Genomic DNA, 17,993 nt, shown 5'->3' on the forward strand with positions numbered 1-17,993 from the left:
AAATTATCTCTCCTCAATATATTTTCCAGATTAGTGTTTTTAATGAGATATTTCATATTTTCTTCTATTTTTTTATTCTTTTGATTTTGTTTTATTGTTTCTTGATGTCTTATGGAGTCATTAACTTTTACGTTCACAAACCTAATTTTTAAAGAATTATTTTCTTCAGTGAAGTTTTGTAGCTCTTTTTAAAAAATTCCATCAATTCTGCTTTTTAAGGAGTTCTTTTATTCAGTGAATTTCTGTGCTTCTTTTTCCAAGCTATTACTTGTGTTTTCATAATTTTCTTGCATCACTCTCATTGTTTTCTCCATATTCTCCTCTACCACGATTATCTCTTTCTTTAGTTCTTTTAGGAATTCTTGTTGGTCTTGGGTCCAATTAGCATTCTTCTTTGAGACTTAGCTCATAGATATTTTCACATTGGTTCCTTTTTCTGAGTTTATGTCTTGGTCTTACCTGATACATTGTAGCAGGTAAGGTCCTTTTTTTTTTTTTTTTGGTTGTGTGCTCATTTTTCAAGCCTATTTCTTGACTTTGATCTTTATGTTAAAGTTGGGTTATAATCACCTGAGGTTGGAGAGGCACTATACCAAGCTTCAGGTGTTTTTGTGCTACTGTTTTCAGAACTAGTTCTGGGGTGTCTGCAAGTTTTCAGTTCTTCCGAGGTGGAGTGATCTGAGGAGAGATGTGGTCACTTCTCTCCTGGTCTGCATTTTGGTCTTTATCTAGAAAGGGGTCCAGCTCCCCTGCTGCTACAAGTGCTAGTGCTTTTCTCTGCCTTGAAACTGTGACCAGGGTCCCTGCTCCCTTGTAGCCTATCACAAATGTTCCTTTCTACCCTGACCCAAAATTGCTTATGGACAATAGAGTTGTCCATTAGTACCAGCACACAATGCCAGCAAAGGGTCTCCTATAATCTGTTTCTCATCAGTTGTCTGATCCCCTTAGTATCTCTGGGCTGACAGTGCCTGAAGGTGTTGCTGCTACAGCAGCATTGCATTCACCTCCAAGGCCCTCTGCTTGTGTTCTTGTCACACTCTATGCATGGCTTCCAGTGTGGTGTAATAGACCTCCTGCTGACCTCCTAAGGTTAGAAAAATATCTCACTCTGACCTTTTATTGGCTTTACTTCTCCAAAATTTGATTTTTTAAGTTGTTTTCAAGTTGTTTGGAGAGAAATGTTTCATAAGTTCAGTTTGGCTGCTACCTATACTATGCCATCTTGGCCTATATCCATGCATTCATTTTCCCCGTTGTCCTCATTCATAATGTAGATTCCCTGTTTGTTTGCCTTGAGAGTATCTTTTTTCAATGTTGAGTTTTCCAACATCATGTTTACAACTCATCCTTTTTCTAAGGTTCAACTGAAGTGTAGAATATATAGTTCAAAAAAATAAAGTAAGTGATCAGTTGGGGAATAGCTAAACAATTTATTTTCTATGAATGTAATAGAATATTTTTTGCCATAAAATGTATAAAGAATAATTTCATAGAAACCCAAGAGCTTGTATGAACTGATAGGGCATAGAAAGGTAGAATTAGAAGAAAAATCAGAAGAAAAATACAATAACAACAATGTACTATCAAATAATTTTAAAAGACAAAAGAACTCAAACCAATGCCATGGCCACCTATAATGCCAAGAAACCAAAGTTGCTGCATATTAACTCATATCCTGACAGGGAGGTAATGAACTCAAGATACTGAATGAAACATATATTTGTGGACATAGCTAAAGAAATAATTTGTTTTGCTTGACTATACATATTTGTTACATACATTTTGTTTTTTTTTTCTTTCTTTTTTAATGTTAGAAGATGTGGGAGGAGAGAAAAATATTTGTTCATTTAAATTATAAAAAAACCCAGTCTAGATCCCTATGAAAATAGGGAAATTCACCATATGTTGGGTTCTAATTAATGGGATTTCAGTGTAATAGAATTATAGTCCTTTAAAATTATTCCATAACTTGAACTTTTCACCCATTCATACTTGTCTTTTCTCCTGTCCTTATCTTCATCCTCTGATTAAGATTTAAGGTATAAAGGTTTATTGTAAAATGCTCTTAAATAAACCCAGAAGAAATTAAATAATTACAATTACAATATTAGAAGAACTAGGGAGATTATCATGTTTAATTATAGTATTATTATTATCTGGTGCTATAATTTTTGGGGGAAAAGGATTTGTGTGGGAATATGATTCATACTTGAAACTTGGGGTTCTCAGTTCTATATCATAATACATAATTAGTTTTGTCATGGCCTCATGCTTCCCCCACCTCCTGGTCTGAATGCCCTTAAAAGTGCCTGAATTTGAAACTATTTTTGTTGATTAGAGGGTAAAGGGAAAAAAAAAAGTCACTTGTGAAAAGAAAGAAGAAAGGAAACTAGTTCTATTATGTATTGAAAATACATGGAGATATAATTTATTAATCTCAGAGTCATAATTCATTACAGAATGTATTTTAGAGTTTAAAATAAATTCTATTTTCCTATTTGTCTGAGGCTTGGTATTTATTAGAAAATGCATGACTTTTTTTATTGCCACTGTTTGCCTTAGGGAAAAATGGAAAACCCATTTTGTTTTAATAGTTTTAACTTCCCACATAACAAGCACTTTATAACTAGAAGCTTGTTTTCAAAGCATAAAGAAAAGGTGGATAATACAATCTATCCTTTGTTGTAGGACACCATTACGGTTTTCCGTCTCTGCCAACATGAGCCAGCAAGAGAACAATAATTTACTGCAGGGAACATTGAGGAATACCAACACTTAAGCTGTTGCAATTCAAATACTTGGCTATCATGAGATTTCCAAAGAATAAATGAGTTGATTAAGGAGGCAGATTTGTCATGTTGGCACATTTTGTCCACCTAGAAAGTAGTCTCTCTGTTGCTTATATAAATATATTGTGGAAAAGCCTCACACATCTTGTTTCTGCCTCAAGACTATGAAATAAATACATATGGGAATGCAAATGGTCCTGATTAACAAAGTGCCATATTTTGAGAAAAAAAGTTTCAGTCAGAAACCATTCCCCATACTATCAATATTTTAACTAACTCAGCTGTTTATATGCATGCACTCAAAATTACAGCCTTCAGACAGACTAGTCAGTCATTCTTAATAATTTTCTGGTTTGTCAGTTCTAAACTTGGATTACAGCACTTTCATTGAGTTTTGCCTTTAGGTTCTCTTTTCCTTCCACTGGATTTTTGACCAAAGCACAAGGTGGTGCCTCATAAATGTATGTTCTCAGACTACCTTTCAACGTATTAGTAATTACATGCGTTTCCAGCCAAGTCATTCTCCCCACATAATGGACACAAAACAGGATCTTTAAGTCGCATTATAGATAGTATATTTTTTCTTGTCAAGGCTTCATCAAATCAAGGTCGTCATTAAATGTCACCTTTTGCAGCTTTCTCATTCAGGCATTACTTAGACGTATATTGGCCAGACGACTATTTCAGCATTGTCAGAATATGCCTGCCTTGGGAAGACCATTGGCAAATTTTAGAAGGTTTCAAAAGGCCCCTGTTTGATCCCATGATGTTAAGGCCTAATTCAAACAGGACAAAGTAAAATGCAGGGAGGGTAATTGTGGGCTGAATTGCATCTAGACAAAAAATCGTCCTAAATTGTCCAGTTTTCACCAAATAATGTTTATGGCTTTATTTATTTATTTATTTTTTGCTGCATTGACCAGACCCCTTATTCATTGCTACATCTGTCTTACATAACCTAAAGTATAAGCATTAGAATTACTGATACATGGGAGCAGTAGCTTTTTAAAGAAGTCTTTCCTTTAAGCTTACCATCCATTTGAAATTATTTTGAAAATTACTATATGCCCCCCTTTTTTTTTTCAAAATTGGGGGAATTAACTCAAAATGAACGTATGAGCTGCGCATGAGAACTCTTCTTCCTAAGACCTTTATAAACTCAGCTCAAGAGGAGGGAGGAGCAAACTGAAAGAGAGAGAATGCAGAGCTGATAATCAACTTGTTGCTGATGAAGAGTCATATCTTTCTGTACTACTGTAGGAATATGTGAAAAGTCCACTGTCTACAGTCACACACTTCCTCATGTCCATAATTGAAAAAGCTATCCCAGTGACTGTTTTTGTCCTATTCAGAATGAGATAGTCATATTATATACATATATATATATACATACACACATATGTATGTATATATATATACACACATATGTATGTATATGTTGGTTGAGACTGATAAATGATTCCATAGTATAATAAAACCCAAAGCATGTTGCCTCAATTTTCCAGTTTCCATTCAAAGATGCAGGCTGATTTATATATCCATCAATTCAGAGTAAGACGTACTCTGCTATAATATAATTCCCAGGCACTCTATAAATGCTTTATGCTGTTTCCCTAGTGATTTAATTTAAAGAGAAAGGGACCATGGGTGTATCCAGAGTTTGAGGTAGTTGCGGCATTTGCATCGTTAATATTACAGAAAGCCATAAAAAGGGGAGACCTGATATTTTGCCAAGGCCTAGAAATTAAGCCACTTCTTTCAGTTTTGCCTCATCTTTTAAATGATTCATTACCTGGATTTGGCAGGATTCCATGAGAAGGCTCAGTCTTTTCTGTTTCCCTCATCTCAGGAATGAAAGCGTTTTCTTAATTGTCCTACGCTAAGATCATATCTGGCATTTTAACTGGTTGGAACATTTACTTACTTTTGATTTGGTGTGTGCGGCCTCCTTTGCAAGCTATTTGTGAACAGCTTTCCCTCTGCAATGTCTCCCCCACGTACTCAAAGATTGGCTTTTGGAAAGGTATTAACACTCAGTATCCTAGGGGGCCAGGAAGTAAACTATTAATGGGTGACCTAGTGGCCAAAAAGAATAGCCACTACAATATCCTCAAACTGAAAGTAGTTTCCACACTGAGAAGTGACGTATGTAGTATCTTTCTGTCAGATGCTAGGTTTTCAGTGAAAGTATGGGTGCTCAAGACAAGTCTGTAGAGACAGAGAGGTAGTAAGAAGGCTGTGTCTCTGTTTTGGGAATTGAGAGGCAGTGGCTAAAATGAAGTGAATGAGAGCCCATCTTTGGAGTCAGAAAGACTAGGGCTCAAGTCTTGCTCCGATAGGCAACAACTGTGTGCCTCTGAACAAGTCACTTAATGTTTCAGTGCCCCAAACTACTCTCACAGATTACATGTTATGGAGGATTGTCTGCAGTATAGGGTATTGATTTGCTCCTGCACAACTTGTTCATCTCTTAGAACTGTAGTTCTGTCATTAGAAGTTCATTCTTTGGGTTATATTTGTCATCTCTAATAGCAATCTCAGGGTATTAACTTCAGTCCTAAATCAACATTCATTTCCCCCAAACTGTATATTCATTGAATTTATCATGATGTATATGTACACATGCATACATATATGTATACACTGCGACATTTTAAAAGGTTAGAGAGACATAGTTGGAGGTAATTTAATAATTTTATTATTAAGACCAGCAGGTTATTAATAAAAGAATGGTCATTTGGCCATATCTTTTTGACCAAAGACAATCATAGAGGTGGACTCACAGTTTATATACACTTAGGTGTTTAATGAGGGGCTGAGAGTGAGCCTTGGACAGAGAAATTATCTCTACTCAGATCATCCACATCCTTGGCCTATATAGATGAAAGGATCTGTCTCTAACGAAGTTTGAGTAGAACACAATGAGCTTCTCCATCCTTGCAAATTCCATGCGATATGACCCAGATGGAGAAGAGTTAATGCAATCTCACTATCAGTAATGTCCTTCAAGAAAAACTGAACTTTCAGGACTTTGGAAAAGGGGGATGTATCTTCCCAAAATATTTGTTACTAATAATAATTTCTCAACACATTTCTACAGAAAAGGAAAGAGAGAGAGAGAGAGAGAGAGAGAGAGAGAGAGAAAAGAAATGTCTCCTCTCAGTGGGATATAAGATCCCTGAAGACAGTATTTGCTTCGTTTGTTCTTTGCATCTATCAGAATACTTAACTATACAGTAGATAGTTAAAGTTTGTTGAATTAAAATTTGGACTTGAACTCACTAAGCTACTAAATGCAATGTGTTGTATGACATATTGAATTGGAAAATATAAAAAATAAGACATTTTAACTCGAGTTAAAATATGTTAGTGCTATTACTTCATTTTCTTTTTCAAAGTGACAGCTAGTTGACCGAGCCTTGGGGAGTCAGCCCTGAGGTATCGGGGGAGGAGGGAGGAACAGAGGGGAAAATGATTGTGGAGAGAATAGTGTGGTGATATTTCCCCTCTTTAACGTGTTCAGAACCAGGAAATCAAAACCAGAAAATAGTCCATGTGCTTGCAGTGACACATTTGGTTTCGTTGGTTCTAACCTTTTTATTTCAATGTTTCTACCAAGGGAAAGCATCCTCTCTTTGTCCTAGCCTCCAGCCCCCACCATCCACAGGATTTTTGATGGAAGAGGGAGATCTGACTTGATGAAAAATGAGATACAACCAGCTAATAGTCTATATAGAGATTTTGTTATTCTGCTTATTTCCTCTTCCTTGTTTCTTGTGACCCAGAGAGTATAAGTTTTGAGCCTGAAGTACTTGTTTAGATGTTTGACCTGTGTTTCTTTTATCCCCTTCAGATATTTCTGTTGACTACAAATGAATTGAGGGGAAAAAATAAAACAGCATTGTATTATGGACTACTCCAAATAGAGGCAATATAAAGCTATAAACCCTGTTTATTCAGTAGGTAACCATTGATATTCTGACACATTCATATGTGTTGCTGGGCCTGATTTAATTTTTTCGCATTAATTTCCTTACACTATTGTACCTATTGTACCTGGTGTAGATGCTCAGAGTGGTTCCCTTGTGCTGCATTGCTAATACACAGCCCGATTTGTTGGCATCCCTGATGCAGTGTGAATGGCCTCTGTTTCTATGATATCCTGCAGTGAAAAAATGGATAGCTTGCCAGCTAAGATAAGAGATGCTGAATATTTTCAATTCCATGAAAGAAAAAGGCATGAAGCTAATTAATTAAAACTATCGGGAGTGCCTTTGAAGCAGCCTGTGATTAAATACAAGAATTTATCGTGGAACAATTAAGTAAATTTGGCCTCAGGTATCTTTGCTCCTTCCCCAGGGAATGAGTGATGAAATTCTGGTTTGGAGTTATACTTTATTAGAGATTTATCTATTTTAATTGAGTCAGCTTTAGTTATGAGTCTCATATGGAACAGCTGATGCAAAGGACACATTATGGTAATGGGGAGACTTCCCATGAGCCAACTTTCCTTTCAACAAAAGAAGAAAACAGCGTTTGCCCAACTGTTTGACATAAATGAATATAAATAGTGAAAAGAATATGAGCTATGAAAGTTTTTTTATTATTATCATGAAGATCTGCATATCCAATTTGAATCTAAAATAAAACCACCTTCAACCTGAAGGCTAGGCATAGGCAAGGCTGTCTGAACTCAAACAGAGATTAACAAGGCTTTTGTTTAGATTGGCATTAGTAGAGAATCCCTCATTGGTTTTTCCTTAGTGCTTTGTTCTTTTTTCAGGAAGTGTTTTGATTAAAAATGTAGTCATCAAGAACACAGAAATCCCCAAACTTACATTTTTTTTTGAGAATGTTATAGTTATTGACAGTGTTATGTATATAGACATTTATACTGTATTTTGTTGTTGGTGTTGAGTCATTTCAGTTGTGTCCGATTCTTTGTGACCCCATTTGGGTTCTTCTTGGGAAACACACTGGAGTGGTTTGCAATTTCCTTCTCCAGCTCATTTTGCAGATAAGGAACTGAAGAAAACAGGTTTAAGTGACTTACCAGGGGTCACACATCTAGTAAGTATCTGAGGTCTGAGGTGGGATTTGAGATCATGAGAATGAAACTTCCTGATTACAAGCCCAATGCTCCATCCACTGTACTACTTTTGTCTGTTTGTCTGTCTGTCTGTCTGTCTGTCTCTCTCCATATATAGACACACATATATATGTGTATACACACTTGTATGTATATATACACATGTGTGTACATACATGAATACATACATGTAAGCATATGTGTATGTGTAATGTGCACATACATCTGTATAGATATATAGAAAAATAGATACACACATACTCTTGTTTTCAAGATGGAGATACTCAAGAAGGGCCACGAAAGAGTGTAGAGAGATAATCAAAGACAATGTAGAAAAGGAGACTTGCATTTTCAAGGAAATGAGGGATTCTTTGAAGGGAAGGTGAGGAGGAAGTACATAACAACAGTGAAAGATACCAAGTGAAAAGGCATAGAGATAGGAAATAGACTGCTGTGAATGAGGCATAGAAAGAAGGTCCAGTTTTGCTAAACTATAGATTATGAGGATAGTAATATGTAATAAATCTGGAATGATAGGTTGAGAGTAAGTTATAAAGGGCTTCAACTGAAAAACAAAGTTTATATTTGATTTTGGAGATAAAGGGAACCACTGGAGCTTACTGAGTAAAGAAGCAACTTGTTCAAGTCTGTCGTTAAAGAAAATTCGCAATTTTGTGGAAGGTAGACTTCAGTGGGAGGAGTCTTGACAAATCACTTAGGAAGCCATTTCTATAGTCTAAATGACAGATAGCCGGGGCCAAAACTGAGATAGTAACTGAACATAAAGTAAAAGTCAGCTGTGAGAGATGCCATTAGGTGTATACAACAAAATTTGGCAATTGATTGGATATAAAGACTGAAATAGACTGAGAAGTCCAGGATGATGGGGAACGTGGGAGACTGGAAGGACGGTGGTGCCCTTGACAAAAGTAGAGGAGGTTAGAAGAGGGATAGATAGAGGAAAAGGGATAATGAGCTTTGTTTTACATATATTCTGTTTGAGATATCTCTGGGAAATCTAGTTTGAAATGTCCAATAGAAAGCTGGTAATGGTGGAACTGAATACAGAGACTGATATGGATTAAATGATGATTAAATCCATGGACACTGATGAAAAAAGAAAGGAAGAGAGGGAGAGAGAGAAGGAGTGAAGGAGAGACTCATCTTCCTGAGTTCAAATCCCACTTCTGATACTTACTATGTGACCCATGGCAAGTCACTTAACCCTGTACGCCTCAGTTTCTTTTTCTGTAAAATGAATTGGAAAAAAAATTGGCAAACCACTCCAGTATCTTTGCCAAGGGGGAAAAAAAACCTAAATGGGGTCACAGAGTTAGACATGATGGAAAGCTACTGAACAACAAGGAATGATACTCTTAACCTTATTAGTTTCACAAAATCCCAATGTTACTTTCAGTATTAACTACTCATGAGTTGAAAAAGTTAAAATGTAGTTAACATTAAATCATCATGAAGAGCAAATGAATCCATACACCATATTTGCTTAAATCACTAAACAATTGAGGGGAATAGAAGCATACTTGCATATAAATGTATACATCTATACCTATGTATACAGGTATACATGTATATCTATGCACATATATGCATGTGAACATATATATACATGTATGTACTTATCTATGTACTAGAATCAATTTTCATTTATGTCTTTTTTAGTAACTGGATTCCTTTGTCTAGAATAAAATCTGCATTGAAATCCATTTTTTTTCATATTTCTGGTTGTAATTTTACTGGAATTGACATACATATTATTAACTATTAATGATACACTATTTGCTTTAGAATAAGGCACAAGGAAAGCTATTTTCGTGAACTGCATCCCAAAAGCATTCTTTGTTCAAACTTGAAGACATTTCTCCTGAATCCTGTATTGGTTATCTCAAAAAGCAATAATGCTCAAAAGTGTTTGAGATCACTCTGTGTGTGTGTGTGCGTGTGTGTGTGAAACATATTTTTTCACATATTAAAACATTTTGTTGAAAAGATTTTCCTTATTGTGTTCAAATTAATTTGTAATACACATAAACTTATTACAAAAATTTACATACATATATATGTACATATCTGTAAATATATATTAAACGAAGGTGATGTATACATACATGTAAACATGTATATACACATGTATGTATATATACATGCCTACATACACACACACACATCCTCTTCATTTAATTCAGACTGCAAAGGGTGAGAAGTTAGAAGAGATAAAATAGAGGCAGCGATTACAGACAGCTTTTGATGGCGCACAGCTAAGCATGGGAGAAGAGATCTAGGGTTATAGTTAAGGACATGGTGGCATATAGTAAAGTTAATTTTTTTAAAAAGGATTGGGAAGCTTGTCCGTAATAAAAGAGCTTGTTGATAGAAAGAAGCTGAAGATTCGAAAGAGGGGGTTGACTGAGGAAGTCATGTGTTGTAGGTAACGGGAGAGGATGGTATCAGGTGTACCCCGTCTGGGGGCAGGGGCCTTGGACCCTTTCCATGTCTGGGAGCGGCCGCGCGAGCAGCGCCCCTCCCCCCCCAGCCGCCGCCATGTTGGCCCGCCTGCAGCGCGAGGTCCTCAGGAACTGCTCCAGCTTCCTGATGAAGCGCGTCAGGCCCAAGAACAGCACTGAGCCAGACAACCTCAAGGCCGGAAACTCGTTCCCATCCGCCGGAAGTCCGTGGGCATCGAGCCCGCCTCGTGGAGGTGCTGAAGCGGAGGGCAGGTCAGAGGAAGCCTGCCACTTGCTACGTGAGGGCCACGCTCAGCAGCGTCCCGCACGTCACGTCACCCACAAGAATAAATGCCGGGTGGCTCTCCGCGTGGCCGCTCAGCGCCGGAGCATCCCGCGGAGCCAGAAGCCGGAGGTGGCGAAGAAGAAGGGAACTTGCCCACCCAGGAGCGCCTGTGAGGGGTCGGGCCTGCCTTTGGCTAAGAAAGTCAGATTGCCCCCCACCACGACCAAAAAAAGAAAAGAGGTCTCAGAAAAGGGAAAGGTGACCTTTTCAGATACTGGGTGAATGGAGGAAGAGTGGAAGATAATGACAAGGGATTTTGAGATGCAGAGTGTGAAGAAAAAATGAATCTCACATTGAATGGCTTCAATATCCTCAGTAAAATAAGAGAATAAAATAAGGATATAAAATACATTAAAATAAAAATTTAAAAAATAAGGAAAATAACATAAAAAAAGGAAAAATAAAGTTAAAATGAGCTGAGGGGGGAGGGATATATAATAGACTTTCTATCAACTAGCTCTTTTATTACTGACAAGATTTCCAATCCTTTTAAAAAAAAACTTTATTGTATCCTACCATCTCCTCAACTATCACCCTAGATCTCCTCTCCCATGCTTAGCTATGCCCTATGAAAGCTGTCTCTAATTACTGCCTGTATTTTATCTCTTCTTTAGAATTATTCTTTATTATTATTATTCTTTCTTTAATTATTATTCTTTAGAATAGTTAAATGAGATAGGAAAACAGTGGTGAAAGAATGAAAGAACTAACCTTGCTTCAGTGAGGAACCAGTTGATGTTACATAACATAAATTTCTAATGCATCTGGTCAACATTGTTGTGAGACTCCCTGTAACTTCATTTATTGACTTGTAAATATGAATGGAGGTGGTGGTTGTTGTTCCTCCTTCATTCAAAAAGAGGACCGATGACATCATGAATTGGAATTTAAGCGACGCATAGCTTGTGTGAAGTCATCAGATTCACCGTCTCCTCCAGAGTCATCAAAGTCCAGTAGCAAGACAAAAGTGAAGATAACTGGCAATGACCTAGGATGCAATGCATGCTTTTCTAAATTAAGGTCTTTCCCAGGCCTCGGTTTATTTGAGGCAATTCCCATTCAAAGACTAAGGGCTAGGTAATAGTGTGACAGGGAGTCCAAGAGAGCAACATGCTCTCAGGCTGCATCAAAAGAAAAGAACAATGTCCAAAAAATGGCAAGGGGTGGTGGTGGTGGTGGTGATAATAGTAGTGGTAGTCCCAGAGTGGAGGAGGCAAATGGTGGGAGTAATCAAGAACTGATGTTTGGCAAGAGAAGCACAGTGATAGGACAAAGGGGAAAGAGATTCAAGAGAAGAGGAAAGGATAGAATTGAAATGTCTTAACTATTGGTTTGAGGTTGGAGAGACACGAAAGTAAAAACAGAGCAGATATATATGGCTTGACAAAGTACTGAAGGGTCAAGGGATTAGCGGTCTTGAGAAAGGCAAAGAACAGGAATCTTAGAGAGCATTTATGTGGATATTGACATCTCCAATTATAGGGGCAGGAGTTTAGGAGTACAGCAAGATAGTGAGCCACATTCTGAAATACTTGATAAAGGAAGGACTTGTATGCAATAGCAATTACTACTCAAAATGGACAAAATATTCATTGTGAAGACTTTGAAGGAGGAAATATGGTGAGAGAATGCCATAAAGTAAAGACCTGGAAGTGACATGGGGATCAAGGAGTACTGCCAATCTTTTTCCAAGAGTAGTGTGTTGGGAGTATGAAAGGCATTACAGGCAGTCCTAGAGAGTGGTTCAGTGTTGTCAGAGTGAAATCAGATCAATCAGTAAACATTTATTAAGCACTTACTCTGTGATATGCACGATGCTAAAGTCTTAATGAGAGCTATTAAGTGAAAAGAAATTAAAAGAAAAAAAATTTTAAAAAATGAACAAGAAAAGGGAGTTTGTTTATAATGAAATGTGAATTTCAGAGGGCACAGTGGAAGGGATGAGCAGGTTCGGAGTAGGACATGAGTGTGAGCTAGATTTGAGAGAGATAAGGATAGGAGAATGAGAGGAAGAAGGTGAGGAGAATATAACTCTAAATGCAAGTGATTGATAAGTACAGGGATAGGGAGAGTGTCAGACAAAGTCATAGTGGTAGTAGTGGATTGCAGATAAGCTGAGAAACTCACAATACTCAAGTAGTGTTGGAGAGAAAGCTGAGCCAATCCAAGTTTTATAAAAAATGGGGTATGTTAAGTACTTTTGGCAGTCTTTGACAAGAACAGTCCTAGGCAAGATGCTCTAATGGAGGGCCTGGGAAACTATGGGGCAATTAACCAATGTATTGGCACTGGCAGAAATGGAAAAGAGGGCACTAAAGAAAAACTTCATTGACATTACAATTTGGGCTAAGACTGACTGATTCTGGTGAGGCCTCGGTTCAAAATCCCACGTGTTAACTCAAGAGACCTTCAGTGCATAATATGAGACAGACATTCTGCCAGGCATGGGAGATTAAAAGGAAAAAAGGAGACTGTTCTAGCCCTCAATTAGCTTACATTTTACTTACGGAAAAGAATATGTACACAGGTGAGTAGATGTAAAAATCGATATAAAATTATTTTCTTGGAAAGAGAATGCTAAACACTGTATGAATCAAGAAAGTCCTTACATAGGAGTAGGCACCTGAGATTAATCTTGAAAGTAGCTAGGGATTCCACGAGGCAAAGATGAAGAGAAAAAGCAGTCCTAGTTTGTAGAATAGCCAGTGCAAAGGCATGGGTATGAATGAATGAATAGCATTTATTAAGTACTTACTATATACTAAGCATTGTGATAAGCACTATAGATAAAAATATAAAGCAAGATAATCCCTGCCCCCAGAAGGTATGTGATTTTATAAGTGCAAATGACATTAACAATCTAGTATCCTTATGTTTGTTATTGCAACCTAAGAACCAGGGGACTTCCCATCTGATTGGTAGCTCAAACCTCCTATACCTATTGTCTCTCCTAGTATGTGCCTCCTGCAGAGCAAGTGCTGTCTTGCTTTTCTAATAGGAAGGACTTAAATTTTTTTTCATTCATTTGAGGAGCTTACGTTCCAATGGGGATGTAAGAGTCAGAATATTTTAATCGTCCCACTTTATCATTCAACTTATTTCCTAGTTATTTGGAACTTCAGAGTGCATTAAGAGGAAGAGATTGTAGATACTTTTGGCAGTCAAGATGAGATAGATATTGATGCTTATAGTGCTGAATGAAGACATGTTGAACATAGTAGCTCCCCATAGGAGAGTAATGCACTGTTGTCAGCTACTGCCATAGCTGGACGTGATTAATAAATCCCTCCCCAAGAAAAAGGTGGGAAAGTTGATTCAGGAGAGAAAAACATAATGTGTCTTTGTCATTTGGCTAAAAAGGAATGCAATAAATGAGAATAACTAGAAGATATCACAAACATTTATCTGCTGCATACAAAAGAAGTAAGGAAAACTGAACTTCGATTCATTTTTATATTTGTTTCCATCAGCAAAAAAGGATTTTTAGTCTTAAATTAGCTTAGTTACTAAGTGAGCACAGCACTGAAACCATAAACCATAATACGTCCTATAAGAGGTAACTTCTCAGAGTGATGACATATGCCTGGAAAGGTAATGCCTGGCTTTGTTTATGACATTTATAAATGTACTGTGTTAGACCTAATGTCCCTCTGTACTGCATATGTGAAGCTCTTTGTGGTGAATTAAAAGAATCAAGGTAAAAAGCTTTTCTAAAAACAATATTAGAGGAAAGAGAAAATGGAAGGCTTCTATTGTTATGTGATCTAACTACCCAGGTGCATCAATATCACCTATGTGCATATTCACAAAATAGTGCTTACAGGCAACAAGTTCAAGTTAAGGAGACACTTCTTAATTTAACAATTGGAAGCTGCAAAATTTCTTATTCATGGCTTCTGAGTATTTTATGGATTATGTTAATGCTACATTAGCAGTGGATTTCTTTTAAATTTAATTTCGAGGGTGTGTGTGTGTTTTATCCTACAGAACTCCAATTCAATTCTACACATGTTGTAAAATGGAATGAAATTGTCACATACTACTAAGCCTAGAGTTGTATAAAAAATAATATAACCCAGAGATCTTTGAAAATCTCAATAATACAGGGACTAGCCCAAATCTAATTACCGTAGTAGGTCATTCAGTAGTAACATGCTTCAATAGATATTGTCTAAGTGCATAGCAGATAAAGAAATTTCCTAGCATGAGATACTTTGCCTTGAAATCTTTCCATTTTTATGTTTAAGCTCTTCACTTTAAATTATTCTAAAGGTTTTCTAAGCAGAGAGGGAGAGGAGAGAAGAACTCAGCTTCACATAATTCAGTTCTCATAAAGTGAGCTTGCTCACATTATTTCAAAATAAAACAAGTGTGAGAAAGATAAACACATACATATATGTGGCATATATATTTTGATGTGTGGAATGGAAAATATATATATATATTTCATATACATATATTTTAATGTGTAGAATGGCAAATTGATATATCTAAAGTTATATATAATATAAAGTTAATTATGTATAATTATTATCTGTCTCTAAATTTAATTATATATCTATATCTAAAGTTAATTATAATGCACAGTAACATATATAATAAAATGATCTTTACTCAGAAATTTCTGGAAATAAAAGAACATTCCAGAAAAAAGGGAAGAAAAGAAAAAAAAATACTGAATCACTAGGGTGCCATTTCATTGACTGAAGCAGTAGGTTATTGAATGATGCAGTAGTGATCTTGACAATTTCATTTTACTTTGGAATACTGTGTGCTGTTCTTTTTATTGTACCTTCAAAATATAAGGGAACTAAAGAAAAAAAGAGGCAACTCTAGATCTAAGAAAGGATAAGTAGTGGTGGCAGTTCAGTTTTATTTTATTTTGGTGGGGTCAAGGGAGCGATCTTATTGCATGAAGACGTATTTAAAGGATTAGGGTTCTTTAGTTTGGTAAGAGATATGAAAAAGATCTATAATATTTTGAAAGACATAAATAAGGTAAACACAAATATATCCACTAAATCCTTGAGTAGTTGAATTCCTTGGGCTTTGAGAGCAGGAAACAAGAAAAATAGGAGTAAATACACCTTTATATAGCGGATACTAAACACATTATATTAAGAGAGTAGAGGTTGGAAATACAAAGTGCTATATATGAAGAACATTAAGATGGGCAATTTGGCTAAGGCTGTAGAGTTTGGGAAAGGCAGCAATGTATAATTACCCTTGAAAGGTAGATTGAACTCAGGTTGTAAAGGACCTTAAATGCCCCAAAGAGGAGTTTATGGCATGTCATGAAATCAATAGAAAATAACTGCTTATTGAGCAAGAGAGTGATGTTAGATTTGTGCTTTAGGAAAATCACTTTGATGTAGGTCTGGGGAAGCTATTAGGGTGAGGAGGCACTTGATTAGGAGGCAATTTCAAAAATTCAGGTAAGAGCTAATGAAGACCTGTTCTAAGGTGGTGACTATGAAGATTTGGCAACTGATTGGATATGTGAAGTAAAGAATCCAGGCTAACTCTGAAGCTATAAAGAGGGGGGATGGTGATACTCTTGGGAGTAAGAAAGGAATTCCAAAGATTGGCAGTTTTGTTTTTGTTTTGTTTTGTTTTGTTTTTGGAAAGATAATGAATTCTGTTTTACACTTGCTGAGTTTGAGATGCCTCTGGGAAATCCAGTTTGAAATATCGAATGGGGAAGTGATAATTTGGGAATGGAGCTCGAGAGATGGGAATTTGATACCTAATCCTAGTACATTAGCTAGAGATGATAATGAGATCCATGGGCACTGATAAAATTAGAGTGTGAGAGAAAGGAGGAGGAGGAGAGAGAGAGAGGGTGGTGAGAGCATTAAATTCTGCAGAAAGGTCAAGAGCAAGAAGTACTGAAGAAAAAACATAAGATTTTGTAATGAAGAGATCATTGGTAACTATGATGAGAATGCTTTTTGGGGAGTGATGAGGTTAGAATCCAGACTGCAAAAGGTTGAGAAGTGATTAAGAGGAGAAAAATTTGAGTCAATGAGAGGTGATGGCTTTTTCTAGGAGCTTGACTGAGAAAGGAGGAAGGTTATAGGGCAATAACAAGAGGATATTGCTATTTGAAAACTCATAGTGTCACATTTTTCAGTGTCCAATCTCTTGAAAATGATCCCAGAATTGGCCTTTACAATTGTTAGTGTAATTACATAATATAGGAGACTTTTAGGTTTTTTTTAATCTTTTCCAGTTTTTTTCTTTCATTTCAGTTTAGAATGGAGAATATAATGCCATACTCTTTCATAGAAACCTTGTCTTGAACTACATTGAAAAATAAATCAGAAAAGGAATATTATTTTTATATATTCTTGTATTGGGGAGTATGGCAGAGTATACAGAGTGTTGGACCTTTAGAATCATCAAGATCTGGATTCAAAATTTCCTCCTCACATTTCAGAACTGTGTTATCATTGCCAAGTCTTTAACCTGTTTGAGCCCCAAATAACTCTCTAAGGCCAAAAGGTGTAGATGGGTTGATTTATCAATTCCTCAAATATTTATTAAGCTACTACTATGTTAAAGGTACTATGTTAAGCACTTGGGAACACATGAACAAAAAAAATAGTCTCTGTCCTTAATAAGCTGTAAAGTAACTACAAAATAATTTCAAGAGGAAGAGGGTACTTATGTACTGGGTGATGAGGAAATGCTGCCATGAAGTAGCATCCCAACTATGATTTGAAAAACACTACAGATTTTAAGAGGCAAAAGAATATATTACAGATACAGGGGGCAGATTCTTCAAAGGTTCAGTGGTAGGAAATAAAATATTATTTATTAAGTACAGTAAATTGGCTACTTTGTTTATCATGTTAGAGGACTTTTGAAGCAGTTTGGCATTTATGAAGAGGAATAATATAAAATCATTCTAGGAAGAAACTGGAGTCACATTATAAAGACTTTTAAATGGTATACAAAATGGACTAACTGATAATAGTTGATCTTAGAAGCAGCAGGAATATCTACTACAATAGTACGTAGAAGAAGTGTTGAGAAACTGAACTAAGATGAAAAGTGTGAATGTAGAAAAGAAGGCAGAATTAAAGTATATTCCAGAAGTAAAATTGAAAAGTCTTGGCAATAGATAAAGATATAAGAAGAAGTGAAGGTGAGGTAAGAATTGATAACAACTCTGAAGTTGCTGACCTAGATGACTAGAAAGATGATTTTGATCTCAACAAAGATAGGGAAGTTAGAGAAATGCTAGGTTTTTGGGAAAATATCCTGAGTTCTACTTTGTGTATTTAGAATTTGAAATTCCT

The 17,993-nt window shown here is 36.3% G+C and overlaps 1 protein-coding gene and 1 pseudogene across 1 annotated transcript in view; both read left to right on the top strand.

The window, feature by feature from the left end:
• Positions 1-17,993, top strand: part of ERBB4 (erb-b2 receptor tyrosine kinase 4) — an 833,670-nt gene that overhangs the window by 181,812 nt on the left and 633,865 nt on the right. The window lies entirely within an intron of this gene.
• LOC114051481 lies at positions 10,441-10,911 on the top strand (annotated as a pseudogene).

Source organism: Vombatus ursinus, unplaced genomic scaffold (assembly GCF_900497805.2).
Source record: "Vombatus ursinus unplaced genomic scaffold, bare-nosed wombat genome assembly UNPS02014802.1, whole genome shotgun sequence".
NCBI lineage: Eukaryota > Metazoa > Chordata > Mammalia > Diprotodontia > Vombatidae > Vombatus > Vombatus ursinus.